General features: G+C 41.3%; 1 non-coding gene across 1 annotated transcript; it reads right to left on the reverse strand.

Annotated features, from left to right (window-relative positions):
- Nucleotides 1–5,628: 5,628 nt before the first annotated feature.
- Nucleotides 5,629–5,735, reverse strand: LOC136385088 (U6 spliceosomal RNA). Its single transcript, XR_010747701.1, has one exon. It is a non-coding gene; the product is annotated as a U6 spliceosomal RNA (small nuclear RNA).
- Nucleotides 5,736–9,227: the final 3,492 nt, after the last annotated feature.

Here is a 9,227-nt window from a genome sequence, read left to right on the forward strand (position 1 = left end):
GCCATAATTAGTACTGGTAACATTGGTTGTCACTTGGTTAAGATTGTGTCTATTAGGTTTCTCCTTTATGTAGTTATTTTCTTTTCTCTTTGAAATAAGTATTTGGTGGGGGCTTACTTTGAAACTGTGTAAATATCTTTTTTTTTCTCATTACATTTCCCATTAATTTTGACATTCATTGATTTTTATTGCCTGAATTAATTATCACAATGAAGGTTATCAAATGATTATTTTTATAATAATCACCATTCCTCTTACATTTGTTATTGGGCCTTTTGCTCTAAAGAAAAGTTTTCATTTATTTAATCATGTGTTTCTATCAATATGTACTCAATGAATTTCTATTTTACTTAATGTGCTTTAATCTATTATATCATTATTTATTCTTATGCTCAAATTGACTAGTGGAAACCTCTTCCAGGGGACTTCTATGTCCTTTGCACATTTTTTTATTCTTTGAACATTCCTTTTTGGTTGACACAATAAGTGATTCCAGTTCCTTGTGCTCCCTGTCCCAGTCTTCTTGACATTTCTTTAAGGAGTTCTAGTTTATTGTAATGAACGATGGTATTTATAAGTCAAGATCTGAGTGCTAGCTGTGCCCATTGCTGCTGACCTTTCAATGGACACAGTTGGAAAGAACATGCACATATATTATATACACACATATTTTCTATGTTTATCTCTGTATGTATCTCTACTGAAAATTATTGGTTTGCCTCAGAACTTCTAATTCAAATCCAGTAACTTACAGTTCTTCTTTAGGCTCTTTTTTTCTGTATTTGGAACCACTTTCTCTGGTAGTGAGAACCTATCTCCCATTAGCCTCAATATATTTCCTTATTTGCTCGTACTCCCTGTATGTTTCTAGTCCACTGACTCAGTCCTCCCCGGGACACACAGCCTACTTACATTCTTGTTGCACACTGAACACCCAGACTGCAGCTTGCTCAAACACCCACCTCTCTCAGCCCCAAATCCGGGTGGTTCACTCCCTTGCTCAGCCAGCATCCTTGTCTGGCTCCAAATCCTGCCATCCTACTGTTTTTCTTAGCTGCCTTCTTCACTTTGTTCAGAATCACAGCAGGTCCCCACCCAACTTGGCTGCCTTCCTTCTCATCCCAGAATTCTTCACCTGCCTCCAACAGATACTTGTGAAAAGCCAAGGGAAAGACAGAGAAGGGAGAAAAGCACATAGTAAAAAGTTGGATTCAAGTTTATGTGGGCGTTGAATCTAACATTTTCATATCTCTTCCCTTAGAACACTTCTGTAATACAAGTTTGAAACCACCCATGGAACTACTGGTTAATTTTCTTCATTTTTTATTTATTTTTTATTTTTTTATTTTTTTAATTTTTTTATGTGGATATTATCACCTGGTGAATCAGTTGTGCAGGTTCTTTCTGTCTGCTTTCAAATATCTGTTACTTTCTCTCACAAATGTACTAGTTATTTAATACTGAGAAAAGAGAGGTTGTGTGTGAGAGGCTGTAATTTACTATCCAGAGTCTCGCCAACTACTGGAGAGGACCTTCTGGAAGTCATTGTGGTAAAGTAATTAAGGTCATGCATGCTGCCCTGGGGCTGCCTGAACTAAAAGCCCAACTTCATCTCTTATAGAATAGGAAGTTGTAGATAAACATTGGTATCCATCAGACAGATGTGGGTTCAAATCCCAAATCTATCCTCAGTGACTGAATGGCTTTGCATGTGCCCCTTAACAGCTCCGATCCAAAAGATGGGGGACCTGGGAAGTTTGGTTCAAGAGCTAGATGTTGAGAGGATACTGCTGCAGTGAGCAGAGCAAAGGAGGTTGATATTCTCAGCAGAGACAGATGCTGGATTTGGTGAATAGTGATGAGTTGTTAGGCTGGCGTGGATGCTTTGAGAGAGGCACCATGTGGAAGGGATACTGGACAGTTCAGCTGTAGGACTGTATTCTAAACTCTTCAGTGTTCCCCATCCTGTGTGCACTTTCCAGTTGGTCCATACCACCCAATGGGAAGTGTCCATTTGCGTATATGGGGGACACGGAAAGCACCTTACAAATCACATGGAAATAGAAGCGCCTGCAGGAAGTTATCCACACATAAAACTCATTATCTATTATTCTGCTTGCTCTTAGAATCTATAGTAATATTAGTGCTGGATCCTAAAACTGAGGTATTATCCTGGGAGGTATGAGTTTATTGCTTGTGGGAGAAGCTTTCTAGCAGTAGTGAAGGATTCTGGGAGCTCAGTATACATATAACTGTTTTGTTACAAGGATATCTAAAAGTTTGTCTCTCTCAGGGTCACTGGAGTTTGCAAATATTTATGAAGGAGTTAGGTGGGAAACCCTTGAAGACTTATTATTTTGGTGTTGCTCACACATCAGCCCATTATCTTTTGATGGATCTGCCCTAATCTTGATCCCTCACTCCCTAATCCAGCAAGTTATAGAAGGGAACAACCCATGTTAGAAGTGACATTAGGGACATTCTCATACATGCTGCACCATGGATGGACCTTGATATGCCAAGTGAAATAATCGGTCACAAAAATATGATTCCATTTATATGAGGTATTTAGAAGAGTCAAATTCATAGAGAAATTGGTAGTTCCCAAGGGCTAGAGTAGGGAGAATTGTTGTTATAATGGGTATAGAATTCTCACTTTGCAAGATGAAGAAGATTCAATGGTGGTGATGGTTGCACAGTATTGGGAATGTACTTAATGGTTCTAAGCTGCACACTTAAAAGTAGGGTGCTAACTTTTAGGTTATGTGGGTTTTATCACATATACAATAATCTAGCATATTTTTAAAAGCAACATTTGGATATTTAGAAAATAACATATTTTTTCTATAAATGTATCAGACCGTGGAAGTTAGTATCCATACTATTGATTCCTAGGACAGCATGGACAGCATGATGCCCACCTGGAGTTTCTAGACTCCTATTTGGCTAAAAGGTTGCAGGCTTCAGACAGTGTTTATTGGGTGTTGTTAGGGAAAAAGAGCAAGGTACAGGAAGGCAGTAAAAACAGGATATAATTTCACTGTATCTGGAATGTTAGTGGTGGGAAAACAATACCAGTCATTAGCAACAAGTTAGGTCAGACCTCAGTTTAGCAACCTTGGAACTTGAGTTAGATTTGGAAGAATTCAGAGCCAAGAAACTCAAGTTAGAAGAGAAGGTTTGTTTATAAAGTTATAGATGTGGAAGTGAGCTGTAGAATAAATGGGCTTAGGCAGAAAGTTACAGCAAAAGAAGGTCCCTTGGAATTTGGTGTAGGGGGGGAGAGAAAGGGAAGGAGGAAAGGAAGGAAGGAAGGAAGGAAAAGAAGAAAGGAAAGAAGGAAAAAGGGAAAGAAGGAAAGTAAGAACGAAGGAAGAAAGAAAAAGGAAGGACAGAGGAGGGACAGAAGGAGAGGAAAGAGAGAACACCCCGGGGAAAGAATGGGGTGGGAAAAGGTGTGGGTGTGCTCCATAGAGAGCCTGTTGGTTCTGTTGGTTCCATTTGGTTCCATTGGTTTCTCCATCCTGAGGGCTTTTATATCTGAGGTCTCTGGGAAGGATCTCTATAGAATCTTCATGAGCTTTCCCAGGGTGTCTTCTCAGAGTCAAGGGTTCCACTGATTGATGCCAGGGAAGGGGGCCTTTAGTGATTACAGCTAGTACTGATGTCAGCCATGCCATTACTCTGAGTTTGCTGCTTCTCTGGGCCCGGAGCTGAAACACAGCTAAAGCCTGGATGTCATAATGCAGGGTTGATGCTTAGGGGAGTGGTCTTGCAAGGGCTTATAATTTTGCCCTTTGCTAGGCACAAGGGTTATCTGTCCTGGTGACCCTCAGCACCTGGCCTATCATTCTTCCTCTGCTCATGCCTATCTAACTGCCTACTGCATAGATCACTGTTCTCTCTCTCTCCCTCTCCTTTTTCTTTATTTTTGAAAACTGCTGAGCTAGGATTTGTGCAATATCCCTGTTCTGCTTAAAGTCATTTAAATGAAAGCTGCAATTGAAACAAACATAACTTGAATTACTATCTCCACTTTTTATAATCCCTCTGAATCTTAGCAAATGCTTTTTTTTTTTCCTCATGACAATTCAAGATGCAGCAACTTGGTTTTCAGTTTTGCCTCAGTTTAAACTCGTGTATTTGTCAGACCTCTTTATGTGGATAAATAAAAGACTGCTTACTCAGTGCTGCATGGTTTATATCTTGTTTAGCTAAAGATAGAGAAGTGTAAGGCAAACACAGTGTTGACAGCATCACTATTAGCAGTGATTTGCAAGATCCCTTCCTAATAATATCAAGTATTTAATATCCAAGCCATATCTTGTCTACATTCCTTAGAAAGAAAGGATATGATTAACCAATCTTTCCTCACTAGTAGTTATAACATAAACCACTTATTTTTAATACTGGGTCAAGTTATGCTTGCTGTGGTTTCATGTATTGAAGCCTAATCCCACTGGCAATGGTATTAAGAGGTGATTAGGTCATAATGGTGGAGCCCTCATGAATGGGATTAGTGCCCTTATATAAGAGGCACAAGGGAGCTCTCTCATTCCTTCTTCCATGTGAAGTTACAGCCAGGAAGTGTTGTGTATGAACCAGAGAGCAGGACCTCACCAGACACTGAATCTGCTAACAACTTGATCTTAGATTTTCAACCTCCACAAATGTGGGAAATAAATTTCTATTATGTGTAAATCACTCAGACTATGGTTTTCTGTTAGAGCAGCCCAAACAGACTGAGGCAGAAAATTAGTTCCAAGGGATAAGGTACAACTGTAGCAAATACCTAAACTGTGGAATTGGCTTTAGAACTGAGTAGTGGATAGAGGCTGGGAGAGTTTCCAGATGCATGCTAGAAGACACTTGCATTGCTATGAAGGCACTGTTAAGAGTGATTATGGTGAGAGCCCAGATGGAAAATAGAAAAGCTGCAGTGAAAGCCTCAGTCTTCTCTCAGAACACCTGAGTGGTCATGAGCAGAATGTTGGTAGAAATATGGACAGTCGGGGCCATTTAGATGACATCTCAGATGGAAAGAAGAAGCATATTATTGAACTTTGGAGGAAAGATGATTTTTTTTTTTTTTTTTTTTTGGTGAGTCCGCGTGCAGGGACGCGTCCAGAGGGTCCACCTGCACTTTATTTGTCAGCACTGACGGAGGCTACGCACTCCTCTGTTAGGCTCAGGTGTGGAGGGTTGGTAACGAGGACACAGGCAGTGTCAGTATTGGTTAAGTGTTCAGAAAAGGACAGACCCGCAGGACAGCCAGAGGCCAGCAAGCCATCAGACGAGACACTCCACATGTGCCCACCCTGACCAGAGGCGGACGTGGGCCAGAGCGCCCACACCTGTTCTTGTGACTGGACATCAGCCAGAGCTGCCTACAGAACTCATGCTGTCAGACGCGGAGACCATGTCATGTGAGCACCTCTGAGGCCAGTGACCCCTGGGGTCCCCGCTGAGCCCCCAGGACAGAACGTGTTGACTGTCCAGTATGGGTTACTTCCTTCATGGGACAGGCGGTGTGCCTGTGTCCGCGTGGAAGTGGCGGAAGTGTGCGCACAGTCTGACAGAGAGAAGGAAGACGCTGCTCTCCTGAGCCATCGGCAGAGGGTGGGGTGGAAAAATATGGAACGCTTCACGAATTTGCGTGTCATCCTTGTGCAGGGGCCATGCTAATCTTCTCTGTATCGTTCCAATTTTAGTATATGTGCTGCCGAAGCGAGCACGAAAGATGATTCTTGTTATAAAGTGGCAAAGAGTTTGGCTGAATTATGTTTGTGTCCTAGTGTATTTTAGAAGATAAAACTTGAGACTGATGTGTCGACTAAAATTCATTTTAAACTTTAATAGATATAATAGTATTTGTTTGAGCAAAATGTGTTGCAGCCTGGGAGACACAGATTCAGGTAGAAACTACATTGTGCTTTGCCCATACAATGGAGAGGCTGCCTTTCATAGAGACTTCCCACCCATAGTTTCCAATTTGGTCCATTTTATGCAAATGAGGTTTCCAAATCGTGCAGCTATAATTGGTAGATATATATGCAAAAGAGAATAAAACATGTCATTCTGATTGGATGGGGCACATCTCAGTCCATTGACTGAAAGAGGAAACAGGGCTTCCCTGCAGTGGTGGACTCAGATGGAGCAAACAGGCAGGGGTATGGTACAGGTTCTTGAAAGCTCAGTTCATGGCCGCTAGACTCTGCTTATGAATATGGACCCACTTAACCAGAAGACCATTTTGACAGATATGCTTCTCCTTGGGGCTCACCAGTGAAACTAGATATTTGGCTGAAGAAAATTCCAAGTGAGGTATTGAAGGAACAGCCTAAATCCTCCTGAATGTTTTAGTAAAGTGTGAGAAGAGAGAAATGACATAAAGTAGGAAATGTTCATCAAAAGAGAACCATAACTAAAACATGTACAACATTCTCAGCCTATTCATATTGAAAGAAATGAAAGCCAGCTCTAAGAAAACATGAAGGGGGTGGCCAAAATTGATAAGGAGATTAGACAATCATCTAAATAGAAGCTACGTTCTATTGTCCAAGAGAGAAGTTGACCCCAAAAGTGACTTAGAAATCATCAGGGCTACCATCCTTTTCCATGGACCCAGAGAGCAAGGGCCGAGGACTGGGGGTTCGGAGTGATTTCAAAGAAGAGCCAGATTATGGCAATTTGTTATTGCAGCCAAAACGGACTAATATACATGGATATAAATGTCCTAATAAACTATATGGAAAAGGGAATCTTATTGTATTTCAATTTATACTTTTCTGAACATGAGGAAGAATGACATTTCCATATGTTTGTGTATTACGTGAGAAATCTGACCTTCATTTGTGGAGCAAGAATTTCTTACGCAGATGTCTAAGGACTGAGTGGCTGGCAATGGGACATTTCAACGTGCTGGATTTTTTTCAATGCAGGCCGGACAACTACTTGTGGGGATGGGGTAGGAAGGGGACTCAAGAGGGGAAGTGAGAAGAAGTGGTTTTCGAGTCATCTTCAGTTTGGAGAATTCATCAATTCTTCCTGATGAATAAGTCAGGCTGCGGAGAACCACACTGAGTCTGAACGTGCTAAAATGAGAGTCGAAGAAACTTGAAGGTGACTCCTTTCCACTTTTCCTTCACTTCCTAATCTCCTTTCCTTTTACCCTACTTGACTGCTTCCTCAAGTATGTGACCTGGATAACATTTCTCTACTGGCCACTTACTGATTAGCTCTTTTAAGCTCAGCCAATTTAGAATCGGGCGTGTACTTTCCCTTCATCTCCAGTGTTGCTGGACAAAGCCAAATTTCTACTGATAAGTTGCCTTTTGAAGGCAGGTATCAACTAGCGGATATAAGTCCAGGGGAAAATGTGGTGTGTCACAGATAACTCAAAATATTGGTCAGATCAGAAGCCTGCTGGGTCTCCTTGATCACTGGGCCAATTTCATAGTTTGCTTTCCTTTGGTGCTACGATAACGTGGTTGAAAGACACGCCTACCTCATGAATCATAAAGGTTTCAGTATTTAAACTGTTGGGCATCCCTAAATATGAAAACATTTTGTTTGATTTGTTTTGTTTTTTTCTTCGCACTTTTATAAAGAGATTCAAATGAATCGTACAGTGCTAGGGAACCTGGTGTGTCTCAATTTTCCTACAGGGCTTATTACCCCAAGTGAGAACCAAAATAGTGATCAGCGGGGGAGGCCACCATGGAGCACCCATGCTAAATGCTACACGTGCGTGTGCGTAAGCATTTCCCCAATATTATAAATGGTGGGTTCGTAGAATGGAAGAGTCCCTTTTGGTTCTCACAGAAAAATATTATTATTATTGAAAAAAACATTATGGTTATCAGAATCTCTTGGGGCTTCAATGGCCAAAAGAATATTGAGATCAATAAATGTGTCTTTCTAACTCTAAATAGATGTACTTTAGCCAATCAAAAAGAATCTAAAACAGCATGACATTGTGAAATAAGCAACAGGTGAGTATTAGACCTTATCCTAGCCTGTCCCTAAGTTGCTAAGTGACTAGACATGATTTTATATTTCTGGGCAGCAGTTTTTTCAAATATCTATTGAGAAGCCTGGACTGACAGTCTCTAGAACCATTGCCCACTGTAAGTTTTGTGAGGTAGGTGGCCATCTTGCACATCTTTTTTTTTTTTTTTTTTTGTATTTTTCTGAAGTTGCAAACGGGGAGACAGTCAGACAGACTCCCACATGAGCCCAACCGGGATCCACCCGGCATGCCCACCAGGGAGCAATGCTCTGCCCATCTGGGGCATTGCTCTGTTGCAACCAGAGCCATTCTAGTGCCTGAGCCAGAGGCCATGTAGCCATCCTTAGTGCCTGGGCCAACTTTGCTCCAATGGAGCCTCGACTGCGGGAGGGGAAGAGAGAGACAGAGGGGAAGGAGAGGGGGAGGGGTGGAGAAGCAGACGGGCGCTTCTCCTGTGTGCCCTGGCCGGGAATCGAACCCAGGACTCCTGCACGCCAGGACAATGCTCTACCACTGAGCCAACTGGCCAGGGCCCATCTTGCACATCTTAAAAACAATGTATTCCTATGTCTTCTTCATTAACTCACTACTCAAACTTGTGAAATTGGTATACATTTTGCATTGGGCCAAAGCAGTTGGTCTATGAAATATAAGAGATTGTCCATATGATTTCCAAGCAGCCCCTGTCTATGTATCTCCGCATTTATCAATTGCTCTGAAACCAGTCGGTAGTAATACCTAATTCTTTTGTGGTTGAGCAACTGAACACTCTATTAGATAGTCATGTGGGTTCTGGAATCCTATGACCTGAGTTGGATTTCTGGCTTGTTCACTGGTAAGTTTTGTGAGTGTAAGTGCTTATTTAACTTCTTGGGCCTTCACTGACTCAGCTGTGAAATTTGCATAATATTTATAGTGACTTCATTAGGTAGTCAAGAAAATAAAATGAGACAATTATATAAAGTCTAATGCTTAGTGCCACGAAAATATTGTGCCTACAACATAGTGAAGATTCAAGAAGTATTAGCTAGTATTTTTATCCATTCATTTTAGTTATTTTCATCTCACAAATTTGAACAATGGGAGCACAGGAGTTATTAGATAATAGCAATTCTGAAATCTAGCAGAGCATATGTTGGCATTTTCTTAATTAAAGTTAACTTCTACTACAGGGACTTAAGCTTCAAAATCTTGGCTCTACTCTCTGATTTTCTAA

The sequence above is a fragment of the Saccopteryx leptura genome, chromosome 13 (genome assembly GCF_036850995.1).
Source record: "Saccopteryx leptura isolate mSacLep1 chromosome 13, mSacLep1_pri_phased_curated, whole genome shotgun sequence".
Classification (NCBI taxonomy): Eukaryota; Metazoa; Chordata; class Mammalia; order Chiroptera; family Emballonuridae; genus Saccopteryx; species Saccopteryx leptura.